Source organism: Bos grunniens, chromosome 9 (assembly GCF_055505025.1).
Source record: "Bos grunniens cultivar Pamir isolate PY7600 chromosome 9, Bosgru_T2T1.0, whole genome shotgun sequence".
Lineage (NCBI taxonomy): Eukaryota > Metazoa > Chordata > Mammalia > Artiodactyla > Bovidae > Bos > Bos grunniens.
The window spans coordinates 76,107,703-76,134,176 of NC_141173.1; the positions used below are offsets into that span (position 1 = coordinate 76,107,703).

The window sequence follows — 26,474 nt, forward strand, 5'->3', positions numbered from 1 at the left end:
TGCTATCTAGGTTGGTCATAACTTTCCTTCCAAGGAGTAAGCGTCTTTTAATTTCATGGCTGCAGTCACCATCTGTAGTGATTCTGGAGCCCAGAAAAATAAAGTCTGACACTGTTTCCGCTGTTTCCCCATCTATTTCCCATGAAGTGATGGGACCGGATGCCACAATCTTATTTTTCTTAATGTTGAGCTTTAAGCCAACTTTTTCACTCTCCTCTTTCACTTTCATCAAGAGGCTCCTTAGTTCCTCTTCACTTTCTGCTATAAGGGTGGTGTCATCTGCATATCTGAGGTTATTGATATTTCTCCTGGAAATCTTGATTCCAGTTTGTGTTTCTTCCAGTCCAGTGTTTCTCATGGTGTACTCTGCATATAAGTTAAATAAACAGGGTGACAATATACAGCCTTGACAAACTCCTTTTCCTATTTGGAACCAGTCTGTTGTTCCATGTCCAGTTCTAACTGTTGCTTCCTGACCTGCATACAAATTTCTCAAGAGGCAGATCAGGTGGTCTGGTATTCCCATCCCTTTCAGAATTTTCCACAGTTTATTGTGATCCACACAGTCAAAGGTTTTGGCGTAGTCAATAAAGCAGAAATAGATGTTTTTCTGGAACTCTCTTGCTTTTTCCATGATCCAGCGGATGTTGGCAATTTGATCTCTGGTTCCTCTGCCTTTTCTAAAACCAGCTTGAACATCAGGAAGTTCATGGTTCACATATTGCTGAAGCCTGGCTTGGAGAATTTTGAGCATTAGTTTACTAGTGTGTGAGATAAGTGCAATTGTACGATAGTTTGAGCATTCTTTGGCATTGTCTTTCTTTGGGATTAGAATGAAAACTGACCTTTTCCCGTCCTGTGGCCACTGCTGAGTTTTCCAAATTTGCTGGCATATTGAGTGCAGCACTTTCACAGCATCATCTTTCAGGATTTGGAATAGCTCAACTGGAATTCCATCACCTCCATTAGCTTTGTTGGTAGTGATGCTTTCTAAGGCCCACTTCACTTCATATTCCAGGATGTCTGGCTCTAGGTCAGTCATCACACCATTGTGATTATCTGGGTCATGAAGATCTTTTTTGTACAGTTCTTCTGTGTATTCTTACCATCTCTTCTTAAAATCTTCTGCTTCTGTTAGGTCCATACCATTTCTGTCCTTTATCCAGCCCATCTTTGCATGAAATGTTCCTTTGGTATCTCTGATTTTCTTGAAGAGATCTCCAGTCTTTCCCATTCTGTTGTTTTCCTCTATTTCTTTGCATTGATCGCTGAAGAAGGCTTTCTTATCTCTTCTTGCTATTTTTGGAACTCTGCATTCTGATGTTTATATCTTTCCTTTTCTCCTTTGCTTTTCACTTCTCTTCTTTTCACAGCTATTTGTAAGGCCTCCCCAGACAGCCATTTTGCTTTTTTGCATTTCTTTTCCATGGGGATGGTCTTGATCCCTGTGTCCTGTACAGTGTCACGAACCTCATTCCATAGTTCATCAAGCACTCTATCTATCAGATCTAGTCCCTTAAATCTATTTCTCACTTCCACTGTATAATCATAAGGGATTTGATTTAGGTCATACCTGAATGGTCTAGTGGTTTTCCCTACTTTCTTCAATTTAAGTCTGAATTTGGCAATAAGGAGTTCATGGTCTGAGCCACAGTCAGCTCCTGGTCTTGTTTTTGCTGACTGTATAGAGCTTCTCCATCTTTGGCTGCAAAGAATATAATCAATCTGATTTCGGTGTTGACCATCTGGTGATGTCCACGTATAGAGTCTTCTCTTGTGTTGTTGGAAGAGGGTGTTTGTTATGACCAGTGCATTTTCTTGGCAAAACTCTATTAGTCTTTGCCCTCTTCATTCCGTATTCCAAGGCCAAATTTGCCTGTTACTCCAGGTGTTTCTTGACTTCCTACTTTTGCTTTCCAGTCCCCTATGATGAAAAGGACATCTTTTTTGGGTGTTATTTCTAGAACGTCTTGTAGGTCTTCATAGAACCATTCAACTTCAGCTTCTTCAGCATTACTTGTTGGGCATAGACTTGGATTACTGTGATATTGAATGGTTTGCCTTGGAAACGAATAGAGATCATTCTGTCGTTTTTGAGATTGCATCCAAGTACTGCATTTCAGACTCTTTTGTTGACCATGATGGCTACTCCATTTCTTCTGAGGGATTCCTGCCCACAGTAGTAGATACAATGGTCATCTGAGTTACATTCACCCATTCCAGTCCATTTCAGTTCACTGATTCCTACAAGGTCAACATTCCCTCTTGCCATCTCTTGTTTGACCACTTCCAATTTGCCTTGATTCATGGACCTGACATTCCAGGTTCCTATGCAATATTGCTCTTTACAGCATCGGACCTTGCTTCTATCACCAGTCACATCCACAGCTGGGTATTGTTTTTGCTTTGGCTCCATCCCTTCATTCTTTCTGGAGTTATTTCTCCACTGATCTCCAGTAGCATATTGGGCACCTACTGACCTCGGGAGTTTCTCTTTCAGTATCCTATCATTTTGCCTTTTCATACTGTTCATGGGGTTCTCAAGGCAAGAATACTGAAGCGGTTTGCCATTCCCTTCTCCAGTGGACCACATTCTGTCAGATCTCTCCACCATGACCTGCCCATCTTTGGTTGCCCCATGGGCATGGCTTAGTTTCACTGAGTTAGACCAGGCTGTGGTCCTAGTGTGATTAGATTGACTAGTTTTCTGTGAGTATGGTTTCAGTGTATCTGCCCTCTGATGCCCTCTTACAACACCTACCGTCTTACTTGGGTTTCTCTTACCTTGGGCGTGGGGTATCTCTTCACGGCTGCTCCAGCAAAGCACAGCCATTGCTCCTTACCTTGGACGAGGGGTATCTATGCCACAACCTGGCCATAATTCTTCCTTTACCACGTATTAGCTTTTGGCATCAATGCCTCTGGGAATTTGAGAGTTTCAGGCAGAAAGAGCCCTTACATGGCTTCTGTAATCCCTGCATTTGTAGTTGAGGAACCAGAAGGTTTGCCGGGAAGTGGTTTGTGCAAACTGTCACAGCCCAAATCTAATTGGCTCGGGCAAGAACTACTTTATTTCTTGGAGGAAAAAGAACTTGCATTACCTTTTCAGCTATTAAATAGCAGCCTCTCATCATAAGATCTGCCCTCTTATCTCTATGACCACATCTCCTATTACTCTGCATCGCCTCACCTATTCTCTTTCAGCCACATTGGCCTCTACCCTTCTTAGAACATTCCAGGATCATGCTTAGATATGCATATGGCTAACTACCTAGCTTGCCTCAAGTGTTTGCTTATGGCTTTCTGCAAAATTTTGGGACTGCAACCCATCTTCCCATCCTCTTTACCTTGCCCTACTGTTTTTTTGGTGTGTGTGTGTGTGTGTGTGTGTGTGTGTGTGTGTGTGTGTGAGGGGCATTTATCACCTTCCCTCATGCTCTACAATATGTATATTGATGTTTATTTTCTCATCTTTGTAGAATGTAAGTGCTGTAGGGTTGAAATCTTTGGGACTCATTTAGTATTTGTTGGATGAAAGAAGGCATGATCACATTAAAATTAAAAATTTTTTTAGAAAAACATTATGAAGATGTACAACATAGACAGGAAATATTAGCAAGATCACTTTATTTATAATAATAAATCCCTTAGCTCAGTATTTCTGAAAATCAGTATGAACAACCTGGGATCTTGTTAAAATGCAGATTTGGATTCAGTTGGTCAGATTCAGGTTGGGCCTTGAGAGTCTGCATTTGTAACAAAATACACAAAGAATGCCAATGGCCATAGTTCTAAGATCATACTTTGAATAGGAAGGGTTTAACACAAGTAAACTGTTTGGGGTAATATTTTATTTTTTGAGTTTATGGTGTTCAATGTCTGCTTGGTTGGTTATAACAGGATACCACAAACTCAGTAGTTTATAAACCACAAGATTATATTTCTCCTAGTCTTGAGGCTTGGAGAAGGCAGTGGCACCCCACTCCAGTACTCTTGCCTGGAAAATCCCATGGATGGAGGAGCCTGGTAGGCTGCAGTCCATGGGGTCGCTAAGAGTCGGACACGACTGAGCAACTTCGCTTTCACTTTTCACTTTCATGCATTGGAGAAGGAAATGGCAACCCACTCCAGTGTTCTTGCCTGGAGAATCCCAGGGATGGGGGAACCTGATGGGCTGCCGTTTCGGGTCGCACAGAGTCGGACACAACTGAAGTGACTTAGCAGCAGCAGCAGTAGCAGTCTTGAGGCTACAAGTCCAAGATAAGAATGCCAACATGGGCAGATTAGGGCTGCAGTACTCTTCTAAGTTGGGCTTCCTTGGCAGCTCAGATGGTAAAGTGTCTGCCTACAATGCGGGAGACCTGGGTTTGATCCCTGGGTCGGGAATTTCCCCTGGAGAAGGAAATGGCAACCAACTCCAGTACTCTTACCTGGAAAATCCCATGGATGGAGGAGCCTGGTAGGCTACAGTCCCCGGGGTCACAAAGAGTTGGACACGACTGAGCCACTTCACTTCACTTCACTCTTCTAGGTGGCAGGCTTCTAACTGTTTACTCACTTGACAGAAGAGGGAGGGATCTCTCTTTTATAAGGTGTTAATTCCATTCCTGAGGGCTCCACCTTCATGACTCCAGCACCTCCCAAAGGTCACACCACCTAATATCATCACCTTTGAGGGTTAGAATTTCAACATGTGAATTTTGGTGGTATATATACAATCAGACCATAGCACTCCCTTTATAAAAGTCACCTTCTAATCAGTGCAAGGATACAAGGATAAATAAGTTCCCTGGTGGCTCAGACAGTAAAGCGTCTGCCCACAATGCGGGAGATCCGGGTTAGATCCCTGGGCTAGGAGATCCTCTGGAGAAGGAAATGGCAACCCACACTAGTACTTTTGCCTGGAAAATTCCACAGACAGAGGAGCCTTGTAGGCTACAGTTCATGGGGTCGCAAAGAGTCAGACACAACTGAGCGACTTCATTTTGCTGTATAGGAGTTTATGGAGCATAATGTTCAATTCAATTGAACATAATATTCAATTCAGTTCAGTAAATATTTTTGTAGTAGCCATCAAAGGTTGAGTTACCCATGGAGTAGACTCTTAGGGGAGATTAGTGTACAGACATGCTCTTGTATGCTCTTGGGATTGACTCCTGCGAAAGGGAGGTGGAGGAAACAGGATTGAGCAGAGGGAGGTGAGCTATGATGCCTTCCTAATAAAGACTTCAGCTGATCCCTTCCAGGCCTTTTAGAGGTATCTTTGAGTTGGCATGAGTGGCTGGGTCTTCAACTCCCAAGACTGATTAGTCATTGAGTATCAACCACCCAGAAAAGGGACATGTTTGGGGTTGCCTGTTTCTTTCAGTGGGGCATTCTCTTCAAAAAGATACATATACCCCCAGTGTTTATTGCAGCACTATTTACAATAACGAGAACATGGAAGCAAACTCAGTTCAGTTCATTCACTCAGTTGTGTCTGACTCTTTGCAACCCCATGAACTGCAGCATGTCAGGCCTCCCTGTCCATTACCAACTCCTAGAGTTGACCCAAACTCATGTCCATTGATTCAGTGATGCCATCCAACCATCTCATCCTCTGTCATCCCCTTCTCCTCTCGCCTTCAATCTTTCCCAGCATCAGGGTCTTTTCAAATGAGTCAGCTCTTCACATCAGGTGTTCGAAGTATTGGAGTTTCAGCTTCAACCTCAGTCCTTCAAATGAACATTCAGGGCTGATTTCCTTTAGGATGGACTGATTGGATCTCCTTGCAGTCCAAGGGACTCTCAAGAGTCTTCTCCAACACCACAGCTCAAAAGCATCAATTTTTCGGCACTCAGCTTTCTTTATAGTCCAACTCTCACATCCATACATGACTACTGGAAAAACTATAGCCTTAACTAGATGGACCTTTTTTGGCAAAGGAATGTCTCTGCTTTTTAATATGCTGTCTAGGTTGGTCATAACTTTTCTTCCAAGGAGTAAGTGTCTTTTTATTTCATGGCTGAAGTCACCATCTGTAGTGATTCTGGAGCCCAGAAAAATAAAGTCTGACATTGTTTCCACTGTTTCCCCATCTATTTCCCATGAAGTGATGGGACCAGATGCCATGATCTTCGTTTTCTGAATGTTGAGCTTTAAGCCAACTTCTTTACTCTCCTCTTTCACTTTCATCACAAGGCTCTTTAGTTCTTCTTCACTTTCTGCCATAAGGGTGGTGTCATCTGCATATCTGAGGTTATTGATATTTCTCTCAGCAATCTTGATTCCAGCTTGTGCTTCATCCAGCCTAGCATTTCTCATGATGTACTCTGCATATAAGTTAAATAAGCAGGGTGACAATATACAGCCTTGACGTACTCCTTTTCCTATTTGGAGCCAGTCTGTTGTTCCATGTCCAGTTCTAACTGTTGATTCCTGACCTGCATACAGATTTTTCAAGAGGCAGGTCAGGGGGTCTGGTGTTCCCATCTCTTTCAGAATTTTCCACAGTTTATTGTGATCCACACAATCAAAGGCTTTGGCATAGTCAATAAAGCAGAAGTAGATGTTTTTCTGGAACTCTCTTGCTTTTTCAATGATGCCCATCAACACATGAATGGATAAAGAAATTATGGTACATATATAGAATGGAATGTTAATTATAAAATAAAACGAATTTGAGTCAGTTATAGTGAGGTGGATAAACCTAGAGGGTATTATACAAAGTGAAGTAAGTCAGAAAGAGAAAAACAAATGTTATATATTAACACATATATATGGAATCTAGAAAAATGGTACAGATGAACCTATTTGCAGGGCAAAAATAGAGAGGCAGACATAGAAAATGGACTTGTGGAGACAGCGGGAGAAAAATAGTTTGAGTTGAATTGAGAGACTAGCATTGACATATATACACTACCATGTGTAAAATAGAAAGCTAGTGGGAAGCTGCTGCATAACCCAGGGAGCTCAGCTTGGTGCTTAGTCATGACCTAGAGGGGTGAGATGCAGGTGGGATGGCAGTGAGGTTCAAGAGGGTGGGAATATATGTGTACACATTCACTTTATTGCACAACAGAAACCAACGTGACATTGTAAAGTGATTATCCTCCAGTTAAAAATAAATTAAAAAGTGAGGCATTCTCCAAAGGCAGCTGGCAGCTGAGGGTGTCTGCCAGTAGCACTCCCAGTAGTAGGGAGAGAATGGTACGAAATTTTCTATTCCTGGGCAGAGCTCTGCAGTCAACATCTGCTGCAGTATCTATTTTTTGGCAGCATTATGCTAGTCACTTGGAGACTAAAGTTACTTATTAATTCATTAAATGTTATTGAGCACCACTGTGTATATCCAACACTGCTACACACTGAGGTGTAGACTTAAACAAGAGAGAGATGGCCTCTGTGTTCATGGAGCTTCCAGTCTAGTGAGAGATTGAGCAGGTATTAATCAAGCTATTGTTGTTGTCATTTAGTCACTTAATGAGTCTTGACTCTTTTGCGACCCCATGGACTGTAGGCCACCAGGCTCTTCTGTCCATGGGATTTCCCAGACAAGAATACTGGAGAGGGCTGCCAGTTCCTCCTCCAGGGGATCTTTCTGACCCGGGGACCAAACCCATATCTCATGCATTGCCAGGTGGATTCTTTACCACTGAGCCACCTGGGAAGCCCAATAAAGCTATTACAAGTATTGAAATTGTAAGTTTTATCAGGAGAGTGATGGGTTTACAGGAGCATGAACAGGAACTTAATCTAAGTTTTAAGGACTCTTTTTTTAGGTGGTTACAACTTTGTTAGAACCTGAAGGATGGAAGGGTATTAGCCTGAATAAAGCTGGGTGATGGGGGAATCACAGGCTAATAAGAGGGGTAAGAGGAAGATCAGTAGAATAAGTTAAAAATTCAATATATAAATCTTATATAGTCACACAGAAGTCACATGAGCAGTGCCAGTTTCCTTGGTAAACATCTAATGCCTAAGGCCAGAGAATATCCAAGTATATGTTGGTCCGCGTTACATCCTCTGGTGAGTTTTTAAAACCAAGACCACTAATGTGGGGTGAGGGATGGTTAAATCCAAGGTCAAGTGCATAGAGAAGTGCTGCTCAGGAGTAAAGCTACATTTTATAGGCCACATTCAACATATCCTGCTGCTGCTTCTGCCAAGTCGCTTCAGTCGTGTCCGACTCTGTGCAACCCCATAGAGGAAGTTAAATAAAGGCCAAATAAAGTAATTTTAGAAGTCAAAACTATGTTCTAATGAGAATGGGGACAGGGTGTACAGCAAAAACTATGCTTTTGGCTCCTGGCAGTGTGCATTTCCTTCCTTGTTTCTCTAGCACAAAAATGTCTGTCAGTTTCTCTGTAAAGGGGACAGACTGAAAAGTCTGTGGCTAAAACATTTAGTTCTGAATTCTGATTGTTCTATAAATTAAACCCAGTATGCCCTCCACACTGCTCCTTACTTAACTGTGTGGAGGGCATACTGGGTTTAATTTATAGAACATTCAGAATTACTTAACTGTGTTTTTGTCATTATATGTCCGCAGACACGTAAGCACTGAAATTATGGTGATCATTACAAAGAGAAGAACAGGATTATTGGAGCCTAAGTTTTCTCTGTCTTCCGCTAGAAAATAATCTCAGTGTTTTCCTCACTGTAGTAGTCCCTGCACCTAGGCAAGTGCCTAATCGCAGAGTTATGTTGCACAATGGTCTTCCTAAAATCAAGTGGCATAATTTGATACCATGGGCATGTTTCCCCCATGATTCTCCCAGTCATAAGTAATGCTGTACAGTTCAGTTCAGTCGCTCAGTCATGTCCGACTCTTTGCGATCCCATGAATCGCAGCACGCCAGGCCTCCCTGTCCATCACCAACTCCCAGAGTTCACTGAGACTCACGTCCATCGAGTCAGTGATGTCATCCAGCCATCTCATCCTCTGTCGTCCCCTTCTCCTCCTGCCCCCAATCCCTCCCAGCATCAGGGTCTTTTCCAATGAGTCAACTCTTCGCATGAGGTGGCCAAAGTACTGGAGTTTCAGCTTTAGCATCATTCCTTCCAAAGAAATCCCAGGGCTGATCTCCTTCAGAATGGACTGGTTGGATCTCCTTGCAGTCCAAGGGACTCTCAAGAGTCTTCTCCAACACCACAGTTCAAAAGCATCAATTCTTCGGCGCTCAGCCTTCTTCACAGTCCAACTCTCACATCCATACATGACCACAGGAAAAACCATAGCCTTGACTAGACGAACCTTTGTTGGCAAAGTAATGTCTCTGCTTTTGAATATGCTATCTAGGTTGGTCATAACTTTCCTTCCAAGGAGTAAGCGTCTTTTAATTTCATGGCTGCAGTCACCATCTGCAGTGATTTTGGAGCCCAGAAAAATAAAGTCTGACACTGTTTCCACTGTTTCCCCATCTATTTCCCATGAAGTGATGGGACCGGATGCCATGATCTTAGTTTTCCAGCATTTCTCATGATATACTCTGCATGTAAGTTAAATAAACAGGATGACAATATACAGCCTTGACGTACTCCTTTTCCTATTTGGAACCAGTCTGTTGTTCCATGTCCAGTTCTAACTGTTGCTTCCTGACCTGCATACAGATTTCTCAAGAGGCAGATCAGGGGGTCTGATATTCCCATCCCTTTCAGAATTTTCCACGGTTTATTGTGATCCACACAGTCAAAGGCTTTGGCATAGTCAATAAAGCAGAAATAGATGTTTTTCTGGAACTCTCTTGCTTTTTCCATGATCCAGCGGATGTTGGCAATTTGATCTCTGGTTCCTCTGCCTTTTCTAAAACCAGCTTGAACATCAGGAAGTTCATGGTTCACATATTGCTAAAGCCTGGCTTGGAGAATTTTGAGCATTAGTTTACTAGCGTGTGAGATGAGTGCAATTGTGCAGTACTTTGAGCATTCTTTGGCATTGCCTTTGTTTGGGATTGGAATGAAAACGGGCCTTTTCCAATCCTGTGGCCACTGCTGAGTTTTCCAAATTTGCTGGCATATTGAGTGCAGCACTTTCACAGCATCATCTTTCAGGATTTGGAATAGCTCAACTGGAATTCCATCACCTCCATTAGCTTTGTTGGTAGTGATGCTTTCTAAGGCCCACTTCACTTCATATTCCAGGATGTCTGGCTCTAGGTCAGTCATCACACCATCGTGATTATCTGGGTCATGAAGATCTTTTTTGTACAGTTCTTCTGTATATTTTTGCCATCTCTTCTTAAAATCTCCTGCTTCTGTTAGGTCCATACCATTTCTGTCCTTTATCCAGCCCATCTTTGCATGAAATGTTCCTTTGGTATCTCTGATTTTCTTGAAGAGATCTCCAGTCTTTCCCATTCTGTTGTTTTCCTCTATTTCTTTGCATTGATCGCTGAAGAAGGCTTTCTTATCTCTTCTTGCTATTCTTTGGAACTCTGCATTCAGATGTTTATATCTTTCCTTTTCTCCTTTGCTTTTCGCTTCTCTTCTTAATTAATTCTAAACCCTAAACTATTAATTAATCCTTAATTAATTCTAAACCCTAAACTCAGCAAACTTATTTTGCCATAAACATTCCCCTCACAAACAGTTCTCAGATAATAATCCTTCCCATGGCCTCAAGCTGCGGCCTACATGCTCATCCTGGGACATTCTTTGTAAAGATCCTTGAACAAATGTCAATGGTTATTTTATAGATTATTTTCTGGGCACAACTGCAGAAGGCTTTGTGCTTTCTCATGCTTCTCTCAAGCACCTTAACAGTCTTTCCAGCCAACTCAACTGAAGAAAGGAAAGAACAAGTCAGAATCACAAGGCCTAAATCCTTCATCCCGGGACTGTGCCTGTGAGATGAGGAGAGGGAGTTGGGGCCGTGCCTCCATTTTGTCAGTAATGCCTAACACGGCTCCCGACAGTTAATAACCTTTCTTCTTGTTTCCTTCCCACTACAGAGGCTATACAATCTCAGTAGTCACTTTCAGAACCTTCGTGGCAGCAGCATAGTCATATGACATAGTTCTGGTTCATGAGACATAAGCAGAAGTCTGCGAGCATGTGTATGCACGTGCTTGTGTGTGTGTGTGTGTGTGTGTGTGTGTGTGTGAGGCAGATTCAACAAGAGAGCTTGCTGGCTTTGACCCTTCTCTAATCTTTTTGGCTTAAATGTTGGCACATGGTGCCTGGATCTGCAGCAGCTATCATAAGGCTGGTTTTTCACAATTAAGGATGAAAAACCAACAGCTAAAAATGGAAGGCCAGAAAAAATAGAAAGACTGAGATTTGGGTGTTAGCATTGAGCAGGTGAACCAGTATCTGGTACCACCTACCTCTGGGTTCTTGTTATAGGAGGTAAAATAAAATCCTATGGATTGAAGTCATTGCCAGTTGGATTTTTTGTTAATTAAGCTTTAATCAAGTTAATTAAGTTTTCTATTAATTTTTCTCACTCAGTGTCAGACCAAGTTAAATAAATGCTCTTTCAGAGAGCTGAGATGTAACACAGTGGAAGGAAAGATGGCTGGACAGAGGGGGTGCGAAAGAGGGAAAAGGAAAAAAAGAAGCGCCGAGAAACTCAGGGACAGAAAATAGAGCACTAGAACAGTAAGCAAAGAAGAACCTTTGTTGAAGGGAAACAAGAGGCCCAAGCCTTGGAGATGCAGCAGTAACCCAAGGCTTTGTAGCACTGCTGTGTACCTGAACAGTATTCCCTCACTGTGGTCTCTAAGGACCCCCTCACCGGTGACTGTTTCCTCTTTTGACTTTCCCATACATTTGCACCACAATTCTTTGTCACTTAAGGTAATCAGAGTCTCTGTCTCTTGCAACTAAAATAGCCCACCTGTCATAATTTCTAGCCAGTGTGTGGTCAGTTCCATAAAGAAGAGCTACCATGTTTTTAGAAAACATTTCTCAGTATCCCACAAAACACTGGGCTGGGTAAACTGTTGCTGAGCAAGAATCAAGCAATGTAAAGAAGCATGCAGTTTGTCTTGGGTGCCTTGAACTTCCTCTTTCAGAGTTTCTTCCTCTTGAAGTGCTTTCCTGTGTCTCGCCAATGCCCGGTACCCTCTTACTGCTTTTCAGACAAGAGTCCTTCTGCTTTGAGAATAACTAGAACTGCCTTGGTTAACAAGGTTTCAGCTTAAGGTTTCTCTCCACCTCAATCTTTGATCAACATTTAGGTTGTTCCTAAAGAACCACAGTAAGTGGTTCTTTAATCTGCAAGCAGATGTTCTTTGCTGGCTGTGAGTAAAGATGGGTAAACAGATTAGTTTATAGATATCAGCATTCTGATAGCCATTTTTGGAGATATTTTAGCATTATAGACAGTTTCTAAGTAACAAAACAATGGATTTACAGTGACGGTGTAACAACAGTGACATTGGAAATCTTGACAAGAAGAGTAAGATACTTGGCTCTGAAACAGGGATCTTTTAGGTGTCTTTAAAATTATGCTATGACAACCCACTTTCCAAAAGACAGGACACACCTAATACTAGTTACTGCAAACTCACAGCTCATGAACTAAAGTCAGCCAATAGACATGTTTTGTTTGGTCACCAGGGCTGGTAGAGTATGTATGCATGTGTGCTAAGTCACTTTAGTTGTGTCTGACTCTTTGTGACCCCGTGCACTGTAGCCTACCAGGCTCCTCTGTCCATGGGAGTCTCCAGGCAAGAATACTGGAGATGGTTGCCATACCCTCCTAGAGGGGATCTTCCCAACCCAGGAATCAAACCCACATCTCCTCTGTCTCCTGCATTGCACGTGGATTCTTTACCTGCTATTGGGGAAGCCCAGGTAGAGTATAGATTCCTTTTAAGTTTTTAATATCTACATTTATTAATATTATCCTGTACACCAATACTCGGCTTCTGGAGCAAAGCAGAATATTATTTACTTACAGCAAATGATCATTCCATCTTCTCTCTGTCCCAACTCTTATCCCTGGGCCATGCAGTGAGAACCAGATGTCATCCTACTCAAAACAGTGTCTACTGTAGGTGAGCAACTCACTCCCCAGAATCAACCTGCACATTTATTTATCTCTCCCATTCTGAGAGGCAAAGTAAAATCTTTTGCTTCATATTATAAACAAATTCTCCTTGAGGAACAAAGGAGCAGGATCCTGGATTTTTACTCTTTGGGATGTAAATAAATTTATTGACATGAAGATAAGACTAGAGTTTCCAGCTTCACATCACAGATGTCCTGAATTGGGTGGGTGGGGGGGAGATGATGGGGATAGGGGGAGGGGATTGCATCGCTCTATGACATTAAAAAAAACCCACAGCTCTAAGTAAATCTCTCTGGAATTCACAATAAGTAATCACTCATAAATTCATGTCGAGTCTTGTTCTTTTAGCTCAGATTACAAAGGCCCTTAAAATTTGCTCAGAAAATCATGACATAAAAATATAAAACATGAAAACTTTCTCTACTGTTTACTGTCCCAGTTGAACCACAGTCTCACTGTCTCAATCACTTCACACAGTGCTTAATTTAGTCTGCCTTCTGAGTTCTTGCAGCAATTTGAGTTTGGGACTCCCTATTTCATATCATCCTTTACTTTAGTTCAGTTCAGTCGCTCAATCGTGTCCGACTCTTTGCGACCCCATGAATCGCAGCACGCCAGGCCTCCCTGTCCATCACCAACTCCCAGAGTTCACTGAGACTCACGTCCATCGAGTCAGTGATGCCATCCAGCCATCTCATCCTCTGTTGTCCCTTTCTCCTCCTGCCCCCGATCCCTCCCAGCATCACGGTCTTTTCCAATGAGTCAACTCTTCGCATGAGGTGGCCAAAGTACTGGAGTTTCAGCTTTAGCATCATTCCTTCCAAAGAAATCCCAGGGCTGATCTCCTTCAGAATGGACTGGTTGGATCTCCTTGCAGTCCAAGGGACTCTCAAGAGTCTTCTCCAACACCACAGTTCAAAAGCATCAATTCTTCGGCGCTCAGCCTTCTTCACAGTCCAACTCTCACATCCATACATGACCACAGGAAAAACCACAGCCTTGACTAAAGGGACCTTTGTTGGCAAAGTAATGTCTCTGCTTTTGAATATGCTATCTAGGTTGGACATAACTTTCCTTCCAAGGAGTAAGCGTCTTTTAATTTCATGGCTGCAGTCACCATCTTCAGTGATTTTGGAGCCCCCCAAAATAATACTTAGTTGGCTGTGCTGGGATCTTTAGTTGCAGCATACAAACTCTTAGTTGCAGCATGTGAGATCTAGTTCCCTGACCAGGAATCTAACCTGGGCCGCCTGCATTGGGAGTGCAGGGTCTTAGCCCCTACACCACCAGGGAAATCCCTCATTCTTTGGTTTAAATTAACCTTTAATGTAAGTTTTCCACCAAGCTATCACAGTCAGTACTTTGATCAAAGAATGTATATGTGCTACCATCTAGACCTCTAAAAGGAGAATTGAAATACATTATGTGAAAGAAGAATTTATAATTTTTTGGACTAGAAATAAAACCAAAATGAGAAGAAAATTTCTTACTACTTGCTAAAGATGGAATGTCTGTGTCTCCCCCACCCCTCAATTCATATGTTAAATGCTAACTCCTAGTGTGATGTATTAGGAGGTGGGCCTTTTGTGGGGATGAATAGGTCACAAGGTAGAGCCCTCATGAGTGGCATTACTGCCCTTATAAGAGAATAGTATTGAAACATATATATTACCATATGTGAAATAGATCGCCAGTCCAGGTTCAATGCATGAGAGGGCGCTCAGGGCCGGTGCACTGGGATGACCCTGAGGGATGGAATGAGGAGTGAGGTGGGAGTGGGATTCAGGATGCGGGGACACATGTACACCCATGGCTGATTCATGTCAATATATGGCAAAAACCACTACAATATTGTAAAGTAATTAGCCTCCAATTAAAATAAATAAATTAATTTACAAAAAAAAAAAAAAGAAAGAAACCCCAGAGAACTTGCCCCTTCCCTCATGTGAGAACCCAGCAAGAAGATGACTGGCTGTGAGCCAGAAAGAGGGCCTTTACCAATTCTGCTTTGGTGAATTGGTCTTGGACTTTGGTCTTGGGCTTCCCAGCCTCCAAAACTGTGAGAAATAAATTTCTGTTGCTTATAAGCCACTCAGTCTAAGATATTGTTCTATAGAAGCCTGAACAGGCTAAGATATTACTCCAAAGTATGTAGCAAACAATTTTATCTGCATGGAAATTTGTCATATGGAAGTGTGTTAATTTTGTTAGAGAATCCTGGCTGCTGCTTGGGAGTGAGCAAGACAGTCTTTTCTTCAGTCAGTCTACCATCAGACATTTCATCAGTGCAGTGCACGGATTAAGCATGAAGCCTCTGAAGTTGGTCTGCCTGGGTTTATCACCACTGAATAACTTCTCTGTTCCTCAGTTTCATTACCTGTAAGTGGAGATAGAATCATGTGTACCACATAGGGTCATTGTGAAGGTTAAACGAGATAGTTGTGCCTGTGGCTTAGCCCCAGGCCTGACAAGAAAGTAGATAAATATTAGCTGTTTGTTATTATTTGCTCAATATGCCCACCACAGTTATATAAATAAGAATAAGCTGTCATTCCTTTTCTGAAGAACTTGTTTTATGAGAGAGAAACAGAGGGGGAAGAGTTGTAAACTAAAAATGACATTACAGCTTTATTTGTCTTTCAATAAAAGTTTGTGCCAACTCTAGTGAGAACACAGCAGGGAGTGGCCAGTTCTACTCAAAGTGGTGGAAAAAACAATCAGGAAGTTCTTTACAAGATGCAGGGATCTTTGAACTAAATCTTGAAACCAGTTTTTTTCTCACCATCTTGATCTCCTAGCAACCACCAAATACTGGTGGAGAAAATAAAACAGAAATTTTTAATAGTACGTATTTTCCTATAGACTACTAAGAAATGACTATCTTTGACAAAAAAAAAAAAAAAAAAAAGCTTACTGCTGTAGATTTCAATGATGCAAGTACTCTCTGCTTGCATTTCCCCTGTTTTTGTTTTTCATGGCTCCTGAACTTATAGACCCACAGACTCTACACTTCTACCACACCCACTTCTTTAGTCATTCATGTCAGATTCAAGAACATTGGCAGTCTGGTAGAAGACTATAAGAACTTGGTCTTTTTGTCTTATTGAGGTATAATTGACATATAAAATTTTATTAGTTTCAAATGTACAACATGATTCGATATTTTATACATTGTGAAATGATCACCACGATAAGTCTAGTTACATCTATCACCATATATAATTACAACATTTTTCTTGTGATCAGAACTTTTAAGAGCTACTACCAAAGAAAGGCAATGCTAAAGAATGCTCAAACTATCACACAATTGCAGTCATCTCACATGCTAGCAAAGTAATAACTCAAAATTCTCCAAGACAAGCTTCAACAGTATGTGAACTGTGAACTTCCAGATGTTCAAGCTGGATTTAGAAAAGGCAGAGGAACCAGAGATCTAATTGCCAACATCTGTTGGATCATCAAAAAAGCAAGAGAGTTCCATCTATTTCTGTTTTATTGACTATGCCAAAGCCTTTGACTGTGTGGATCACAATAAACTGTGGAAAATTCTGAAAGAGATGGGAATACCAGACCCCCTGACCTGCCTCTTGAAAAATCTGTATTCAGGACAAGAAGCAACAGTTAGAACTGGACATGGAACAACAGACTGGTTCCAGATAGGAAAAGGAGTACGTCAAGGCTGTATATTGTCATCCTGCTTATTTAACTTATATGCAGAGTACATCATGAGAAACGGTGGGCTGGATGAAGCACAAGCTGGAATCAAAATTGCTGGGAGAAATATGAATAACTTCAGATATGCAGATGACACCACCCTTATGGCAAAAAGCGAAGAACTAAAGAACCTCTTGATTAAAGTGAAAGAGGAGAGTGAAAAAGTTGGCTTAAGACTCAACATTCAGAAAACGAAGATCATGGCATCTGGTCCCATCACTTCATGGCAAATAGATAGGGAAACAGTGTCAGACTTTATTTTCTTGGGCTCCAAAATCACTGCAGGTGGTGACTGCAACCATGAAATTCAAGGACGCTTACTCCTTGGAAGGAAAGTTATAACCAACCTAGACAGCATATTAAAAAGCAGAGAGATTACTTTGCCAGTAAAGGTCCATATAGTCAAAGCTATATATGATTTTTCCAGTAGTCATGTATGGATGTTGAGAGTTGGACTATAAAGAAAGCTGAGTGCCAAAGAATTGATGCTTTTGAACTGTGGTGTTGGAGAAGGCTCTTGAGAGTCCCCTGGACTGCGAGGAGATCCAATCAGTCCATCCTAAGGGAAACCAGTTCTGAATATTCATTGCAAGGAATGATGTTGAAACTGAAACTCTGATACTTAGGCCACCTGATGCGAAGAGCTGACTTATTTGAAAAGACCCTGATGCTGGGAAAGATTGAGGCGGGAGAAGAAGGGAATGACAGAGGATGAGATGGGGGGATGGCATGCCGACTCAATGGACATGAGTTTGAGTAAACTTTGGGAGCTGGTGATGGACAGGGAGGCCTGGTGTGCTGCATTCCATGGGGTTGCAAAGAGGCCAACACAACTGAGCAACTGAACTGAACTGAACTCTTAGCAGCTTGCAAATATGCAATACTGTATTATAAGCTAGAGTCACCATGCTGTATGTTACATTTTCATGACTTATTTATTTTATAACCAGAAATTTATCTCTTTTGACACCCTTTAGCTATTTCCCCCACCTCCACCTCCCATTTCTGGCAACCCTTCAATTTGTTCTCTGTCTATGAAGGAACTTGCTTATGAAAACCACGATATAATGAAGTTATCACTATCTCTTAGGCCAAAAGAGGGACGAACAATTTAATCCTGACCTAAGTGAAGATATTTAGCATAATTTTTCAAAACCACATCAAAAAAGGAGATATGATTTTGATGGAAACACAGAAAAAATGAAGAATTCACATAGGTAAAATCATGGAGTATGTCACCAGCAGTGTCGGAAAAAAGAGATGTCATTTCTGGATTATACATGCATGTAGTCCCTTTGCCAGAGAATACTATGGTTAATTAAGAGTGTAGTAAGCCAGACTGTCTGGGCTCAGATCCCAGCTGCATTACTTAATAACTCTGTAACTTGAGTACGTTATTATACGCTGCATGCCTCTCCTTTCTTGTCTCTGAAATGTTGAAGAAGAGTCATACTCACCTCAGTAGGGCAGATCTAAGACTTCAGTGAATGGGGGTAGGAGTGTTAGCGCAATGCCTGACACACAGAAAGTGCTTGAGAAATCATAGCCAGTATTTCTCTTTTCTCAGCATTACCTCATCAGTTTCATCATTTTTCCTCCAGCCCCAAATACCAGCACACTCTGTAACACAAGTCCGGTCCATTTTGACATTTCTGATATTAACTTTAGTTATTTAGTGGGACTGAAGCTGAACCTGGCTAGTGGTGTTAGGTGTGATGGAAGAAATTGTCAAATATTTAATGTATGTGGAAGTCCTTCTGACTTATACATGATTTAGCTTGAGTGGAGCTGGGTGGCCATTGTGGCTGTGGTTTCAGTCACGTTTCTACATCCCTGAGAACTTGAGTGTTTTGAACTGTACCAGATTCAAGGACATCACCAGTCATCCTCAAAACAGTATCTGCTAGCAGTTGCCAGCTGTAGCCTTATGGTCTGAAGGGAACTAGGAAACCAGTTCGAATCCCTGTTAATCCTTGCATAACAAGCACCCTTATTTCTTGCCAGCTCCAGTGGTGATTGGTGACAAACAACTTACGTAATTTTACAGGTTTTGCCTTTAGAAGACTCTCCCAGTGCTTCCTGAATCCGTGTCCCCCAGGCTATATAGTCCTCAGTTTGATTAAAATAAAACTCTTTTCTATTCCTATTATAGATTGTTTATTATTTCTATCAACAGGTGAAACCCTGCTACAACTCCTCAGATTGCAGGAACAAACAAGTTGAGGTTTATCACAGATTGTTGAGGACTTGTTGACTGTCGTGAAATGTTCATGAGCTAAACAGCTGCTAGGCCACATCCAGACTTCCCAGGTGGCCCAGTGGTAAAGAATCCACCTGCCAAACAGGAGACCTGGGTTAGATCCTTGGGTTGGGAAGATCCTCTGGAGAAGGAAATAGCAACCAACTCCGGTACAGTCAATTGGGTCTCGAAAGAGTCGAACATGACTGAGCGAGTAAACAATAACAGCAACAGGCCTTATCCTCTGATTTAAATGGAACTGGGACTCTCTTGAGATGACCTTGTTTTGCTGTTTAGTTTCTCAGTCATGTCCAACTCTCTGTGATCCCATGGACTGCAGCATGTCAGGCATCCCTGTCCTTTACCATCTCCTGAAGCTTGCTCAAACTCATGTCCATTGAGTTGGTGATATTATCCAACCATCTCATCCTCTGTCATCCCCTTCTCCTCCTGCCTTCAATCTTTCCCAGTATCAGGGTCTTTTCTATTGAGCTGGCTCTTCACATCAGGTGGCCAAAGTATTGGAGCTTTAGCTTCAGCGTCAGTCCTTCCAGTGAATATTCAGGACTGATTTCCTTTAGGATTGGCTGGTTGGATCTCCTTGCTGTCCAAGGGACTCTCAGGAGTATTTTCCAGTATTACAGTTTGAAATCATCAATTCTTTGGCACTCAACCTTCTTTATGGTCCAACTCTCAACATCCATACATGACTACTGGAAAAACCATAGCTTTGACTATATGGACCTTTGTTGGTAAAGTAATGTCTCTGCTTTTTAATATGCTGTCTAGGTTGGTCATAGCTTTCCTCCCAATGACCTTGGACTCTGCCTAAAATTGGGACTCAGGGACATAGACCCTGATACAAAGGACTGAGGTGGAGAGCAGGGCTCTGAGAGAAAATCATGAGACAGAAGGCTGGCAGGGGGACCCATAATAGGCCACAGGGCCCTACATTAGTGAGGGCTTCATTTAATCAGATGAACATCTTAATAGATCAGTGACTAACCTCCTCCTCTAAGAAGGAATTCTGCTAGCAGACAGCCTTCAGACTTGAACTGCAACCTCGGCTCCTGGGTCTCCAGCTTTCCACTCCCACCTTGCAGATTGCGGATTTGCCAGCCTCCGTAATAATACAAGCCAAGTCCTTAAAATAAATCTTGACTTAGGCAATTGGTGCTTAGCATTTCACAAGTTGACTTGGTTATTTATAGACTATGCTGCTAGCTCTTTCTGCCCAAGTCTCAGAAACTGTGGGGCTCTGCTCTGAAAGTTACAGTTGTCCTTGCAACCCCCAGCCCAACAGCCCTTGCTGCATAGCAATCATGGGTTGTGGGTTGAGTTGCTCTCACCCTGCATTCTAAGCCCACATCTGTTAGGTAAGGGCCATTTGCCTTCTCAAAGTCCACCAACTTAAATGTAAATCTCATCCAGAAGCACTCTCTCAGAAATATCCAAAATAATGTTTGATTAACTATCTCAGCGCCATGGCCCAGCAAACTTGACACATAAAATCAACCATAGAGATTCAAAGTAGAGTTAGGCACTGAGCGCTCTCAGGATCACTGCCTTCTAGGTTTTCCCACTTGCTCAGGTATTGGTTTGTGATATGGACAGAGCTTGGTCTTCCTGTTTCAGATCGTGGGGTACTTGTCTCTGAGAGGGCTGAGGGAGGGAATAGGGACTGGAAGAACACCAAATTCCCAGAAGCAGGCCTGGGAGAGTAAGAAAAGGCTTACCTTCCTAGTTACACAGTTGAACTTGGACCTAATTACCCCAGAGAAGTAAAACATCCAGAAAAAGGCAAATTAGTAGAATCTGCTTCAGAAAGAATACAATTAGTGTCCAGTACAGCTTTCACATATGTGCTGGGCATAGTGAAAGTGAAGTCGCTCAGTCGTGTCTGACTCTTTGCGACCCCATGGACTGTAGCCTACTAGGCTTCTCTGTCCATGGGATTTTCCAGGCAAGAGTACTGGAGTGGATTGCCATTTCCTTCTCCAGGGGATCTTCCTGACCCAGGGATCGAACCCAGGTTTCCCACATTGTAGACAGATGCTTTACCGTCTGAGCCACCAAGGAAGTCCTGGGAATAGTACCTCAGGAAAATCGGAAATCTGAGATGAAGGCAAAATTAGGGAGGTGAATGGTATCCTGATGCTGCCTTGTAGGACCTGGGCCCATTTCTGACTAGGTGGGGATGAAGATAAAACCCTCCGTTCTTAAACATTTTAGTACTGTAGTAGTTTCTTTATAAAATGATTATTGCAATGATGCCTGCATTACATTTTTTTAGCAAAAAAATGAAACTAGAGACATAATCATATTTGATGGCAAAAGCTTGTCATTTTCTCTGTTTAAAAAAAAAAAAAAAGAGCCTAGAAGTTTATGTAGCTCTAGTGAAGTTTCCTTTTTAGAAGGTGTTAAATTCTAATCATTATTTCATTATCATTTCAAAAGATTTGTGTTTTTCATCTCTGTGGTTGAAAATGTATGTGTTAATGTGTCAGCAATAAAGAGCTGGGGACTTGGTTGAGTTCCACAACGGTAGTTTTTAACTAGACCACTCAATGTCACTTTGCTTTAGTCCAAATTTCTGTGAATGAAGACTTCTCTTTTACATGGAAGATTCTGGAACAAAAAGTAGACTGGGCATACAGTGTAAAAGGGGAAGGTTTGGATTTGAAAATCTGTAAACCCAGTGTGGTTTGGAGGTTAGGAAATGAGAAAAACATCTAAAGCTGTTTGAAGAGCCTAGACTTGCCACTAGTTACTGTGGCTGCAGAGCTTCTTTAATGTGGCTCCTCCAAAGGAGACGTGCAGAATACTTACTGGATTTGGGAGACTTAAAACAAAGTAAGGCATATTATTAATATTCTTTTAATATTGATTATATGTTTAACAACCATATTTTAAATGTGATATCACATATCATAATGTGATATGCTATGCTCAGTCAATCAGTTGTGGCTGACTCTTTTCGACCCTTTGGACTATAGCCCACCAGGCCTCTCTGTCTACGGGGTTTTTCAGGTAAGAATACTGGAGTGGGTTGCCATTTCCTCCTCCAGGGGATTTTCCCAACCCAGGGACCAAACCTGCATCTGCTGTATCTCCTGCATTGCAGGTAGATTCTTTATCTGCTGAGCCATTGGAGAAGCATTGGGTTAAATAAATTTATTATCAAGACTAATTTCAGCTCTATCTTCATACTTTTTTATGCCTATTTAATGTGGCTACTGGGGCTCAGTGGTAAAGAATCTGCCAGCAATGCAGGAGACCAGGGTTTGATCCCTGGGTTGGTAAAATCCCCTGGAGAAAGAAATATTAACCCACTCCAGTATTCTTGCCTGGAAAATTCCATGGGCAGAGGAGCCTGGCAGGCTATACAGTCCATGGATTTGCAAAAGAGGCAGACACATCTTAGCCACTAAATAACAACGATGTGGCTATTAGAGAATTTTAAATCACAAAAATGGCTTGCATGAACATCAGCTGAACTGAAAATTATGTGCTTTGTTTCTGCCATTTTCTCTACCTATCTCTGGTTACCATTTTGGTCCTAGGCTCTCTTGCTTGGTTAGTACAACAGCCTGCCGTCTGCCACCATGTCACTTCCTCCTCTCCACCTTTCCTTCTTGCTGGTAAAATCTTCCTCAATCAGTGTGTCATCCTTGTGCTTAAGACTGACAGTCTTCTTTCTGCCTGAACTTCCTTGGCATCACTCTGAGGCTTTTGAGGAAATTGTACATCGTTTTAGTTCCCTAGATAGAATTTGTGGAAAAGATACTGGAGCATCTCGGAGTGGAAGACAAATATTGTTTTAGTTCCCCAAGTAAAATTTTTGGGGAGGATAATGGGGCATCTTGGTGGAGGTGGGGAGAGGACTCCAAAGACTGAGCTTTGGGAAAAGAAGCAGGGATGAGAGCCGGGTGGGCTACTTGGGAGAGTCGTTTCCGTGGTTTTTTTGTTCCTCTGCATGTGGTTAGAGAAGCTGGTTAATGGCTTCTGATGTTTACCCATGAGTCTGGTTCAGCTACAGGTAGAAAATGGCACTGTCACCGGTCAGCTGACACCTGTTTGATTCTAAAGTGGAGATGTCTAGCTTGGAGCCATGGTCTGGTAACTCTAGCTGAAACTTCTTTAAATCTTCCTCACTGTAGTTGGCCTGAATATATGGCCCATCTCTCAACACTGACTGACTCACATAACAATAGTAACAAGAACTCACCACTGTTTGCTTTGCAGTGTAAGAAACATACATTGTATTCTTTTAAAGAGTCATTATGTCGTCAGATTCCCACAACTGTAGGTAGCACCAATATTGACTATGGTTATTTTGTAGACGTGGTCACCAAGATGCAGACCAACCAACTGACTTGGCAAGGTCCCAAGGCAGACACCTCTGTTGTTTCATCTCACAGATTGGGCTCTTGATCACCAATCAAGACTCTTTTCACTCTTGCATACTTCCTGCTGCTGAATTTCTTCAAGAAACCCCTTTGGCCCTGACCTCTGAAAGAAAGCTTGTCTTTAAAGTTTGTCAAGTAGCTTGGTCTGCTTTCTATTATTTGGATTATAAGAAGAAGAAAGCATGTGCCATGCTGAATAGATGAGTCATGGTCCAAGGCTGAGGAAGTAAAGATTTGTATCGTGGGGATTTTCAGGAGGCTGATGAGAGTTTCTTGATGTTAAAAACAAATAAGCAGAGAGCAGAGAAAAATAGCCTCTGAGATTTTATTTTCCCTTCCCTCTTTTCATGAGCACTCTCCCTATTACACTTCTTTTCTTTTAAGCTTTAAAAAATTTTTTAATTGAAGATTAACTGCTTTAAAATGTTGTAAATGTTGCTTTCTGTTGTACAACAACACAAATTGGTCATAATTTTATATATACATACCCTTTCTCTTTAGCCTCCCTCCCCCTCCCATCCCACCCCTCTGGTTTGTCACAGAGTGACAAGCTGGGCTCCCTGTGTTATATAGCAGCTGCCCACTAGCTATCTGTTTTACATATGATAGTGTATATGTATATGTCAGTTCTTCTTTCTTAATTTGTCCTACCCTCTCCTAGTACATTTCTTACTTGACACATCACTGTTCATAGGGTTCTTGTCGCAAGAATACTGGAGCGGTTTACGATTCCCTCCTCCAGTAGACTGTGTTTTATCAGAACACTTCACTATTACCTGTCCATTTTAGATGACCCTCCAAGGCATGGCTCATAGCTTCACTGAGTTATGCAAGCCCCTTTGCCACAAGAGAAACATGTATGCAGGTCAAGAAGCAACAGTTAGACCTGGACATGGAACAACTGACTGGTTGAAAATTGGGAAAGCAGTATAACAAGGCTGTGTATTGTCACTCTGCTTATTTAACTCAGTTGAGGACTACATCATGTGAAATGCTGAGCTGGATGAATCACAAGCGGGAATCAAGATTGCCAGGAGAAATATCAACAATGTCAGATATGCAGATGATACCACTCTAATGGCAGAAGAGAGGAGGAACTAAAGAGTCTCTTGATGAGGGTGAAAGAGGAGAGTTAAAAAGCTGGCTTAAAACTCAACATTAAAAAAAAAAAAAAAGAAGATCATGGCAACTGATCCTATCACTTCATGGCAAATAGTAGGGGAAAAAGTGGAAGCAGTGACAAGTTTTATTTTCTTGGGCTCCCAAATCACTGTAGACAGTGACTACAGCCATGAAATCAAAAGATGCTTGCTCCTTGGAAGAAAAATTAAGACAAAACTAAACAGCCTACTAAAAAGCAGAGACTTTACTGACAAAGGTCCATCTAGTCAAAGCTATGATTTTTCCAATAGTCATGTATGGATGTGAAAGTTGGACCATAAAGAAGATTGAGTGCCAGAGAATTGATGCTTTTCAATTGTGGTGCTGGAGAAGACACTTGAGAGTCCCTTGGGCAGCAAGGAGAGGATATCAAACCAGTCAGTCCTAAAGGAAATCAGTCCTGAATATTCTTTGGAAGGATTGATGCTAAAGCTGAAGCTCCAATACTTTGGCCATTTATGTGAAGAATGGACTTCTTGGAAAAAACCATGATGCTGGGAAAGATTGAGGGCAGGAGGGGAAGCGGGTGACAGAGGATGAGATGGCTAGATAGCATCACAGACTCAATGAACATGAATCTGAGCAAACAGTGAAGGACAGGGGAGCCTGGTGTGCTGTGGTCCATGGGGTCACAAAGAGCCAGACAGGACTTAGTGACTGAGCCACAGCAACTTGCCCCATATCTAATCTTAACAACTTTTTTGTTAAAGAAAAATGCTCATTGGTTAAAAATGAATTTTATTTCTCAGCATTGTAGTTTTCTTTCTCTACCATGTTCTTAACTGTTTCCCTCTGTATAGGTGCTGAAACATATACTTCACAAGCTAGTTTTTCAAGAATCCTTTCCTGTTAGTGTTAGGGTGTGGCCTTAAGTGAATAAACCCATGGTTCAAGACTCTTTTCTTCCATTTCTGCTGTGCTGTTTTCATTCTCCTCCAGCATTTTACCCATTTGCAAGAAAGTGTTATGAAAGGTGACCTACTCCTTGCCAGGAAGGAAGAGCAATGTGTTTTCTCGCTAATAGAAACACACAGATGAGTCATGTTAACAGTGTAATTCTTTTTTGCCTATATATGTTCCCTAAACATTTTCTTATCAGTCTTTAAATGCTCTTTTGTGTATTTAGTATTATCTGTGAGAATCTGCAGGACTAGTTAGCATTAAGTTCTGAACAGTTATTTTCTTGGTTACTTGCTGTACTGAGATGAATGGTCTCTGCTGAGAAAACAGATGAATTGGACAGTGTTATGTTGGGTATAGTTTTATGAAGACTTGGCTACTGTTACTCTTTAAGCTTGCTACTAATTGAAGCGTCCTCCATACACAATACCTTGGGACCACAGGAACTTTTCTTTTGCACTAAATATAGCAGAAGTTTGACACATAGCACACTGATTAATTAAAAGATTTAAGAATTTTAATCTTTTAAATCTAAGATATTTTCATCTCTTTAAGATTTCACTTCTAGCTCCTCAGTTCAGTTCAGTAGCTCAGTACTGTCTGACTCTTTGCGACCTTATAGACTGCAGCACACCAGGCCTCCCTGTCCATTACCAACCCCCAGAGTTTACTGAAACTCATGTCCATTGAGTTGGTGATACCATCCAACCATCTCATCCTCTGTCATCCCCTTCTCCTTCCACCTTCAATCTTTCCCAGCATCATAGTCTTTTCAAATGAGTCAGCTCTTCCCATCAGGTAGTCAAAGTATTGGAATTTCAGCTTCAACATCAGTTCTTCAAATGAACATTCAGGACTGATTTCCGTTAGAATGGACTGACTGGATCTCCTTGCAGTCCAAGGGACTCTCAAGAGTCTTCTCCAACACCACAGTTCAAAAGTATCTATTCTTTGGTGCTCAGCTTTCTTTATAGTCGAACTCTCACATCCATACATGACTACTGGAAAAACCTTGACTATATGGACCTTTGTTGACAAAGTAACGTCTCTGCT

At 41.8% G+C, this 26,474-nt stretch overlaps 1 long non-coding RNA gene across 1 annotated transcript in view; it reads left to right on the top strand.

Moving 5' to 3' along the window:
* The first annotated feature begins 21,566 nt into the window (after positions 1-21,566).
* LOC147366202 (uncharacterized) overlaps positions 21,567-26,474 on the top strand; it is a 70,606-nt gene continuing 65,698 nt past the window's right edge. Inside the window, exon 1 of the long non-coding RNA XR_015132426.1 lies at positions 21,567-21,804. This is a non-coding gene — a long non-coding RNA (uncharacterized LOC147366202). The remainder of the gene's footprint in view (positions 21,805-26,474) is intronic.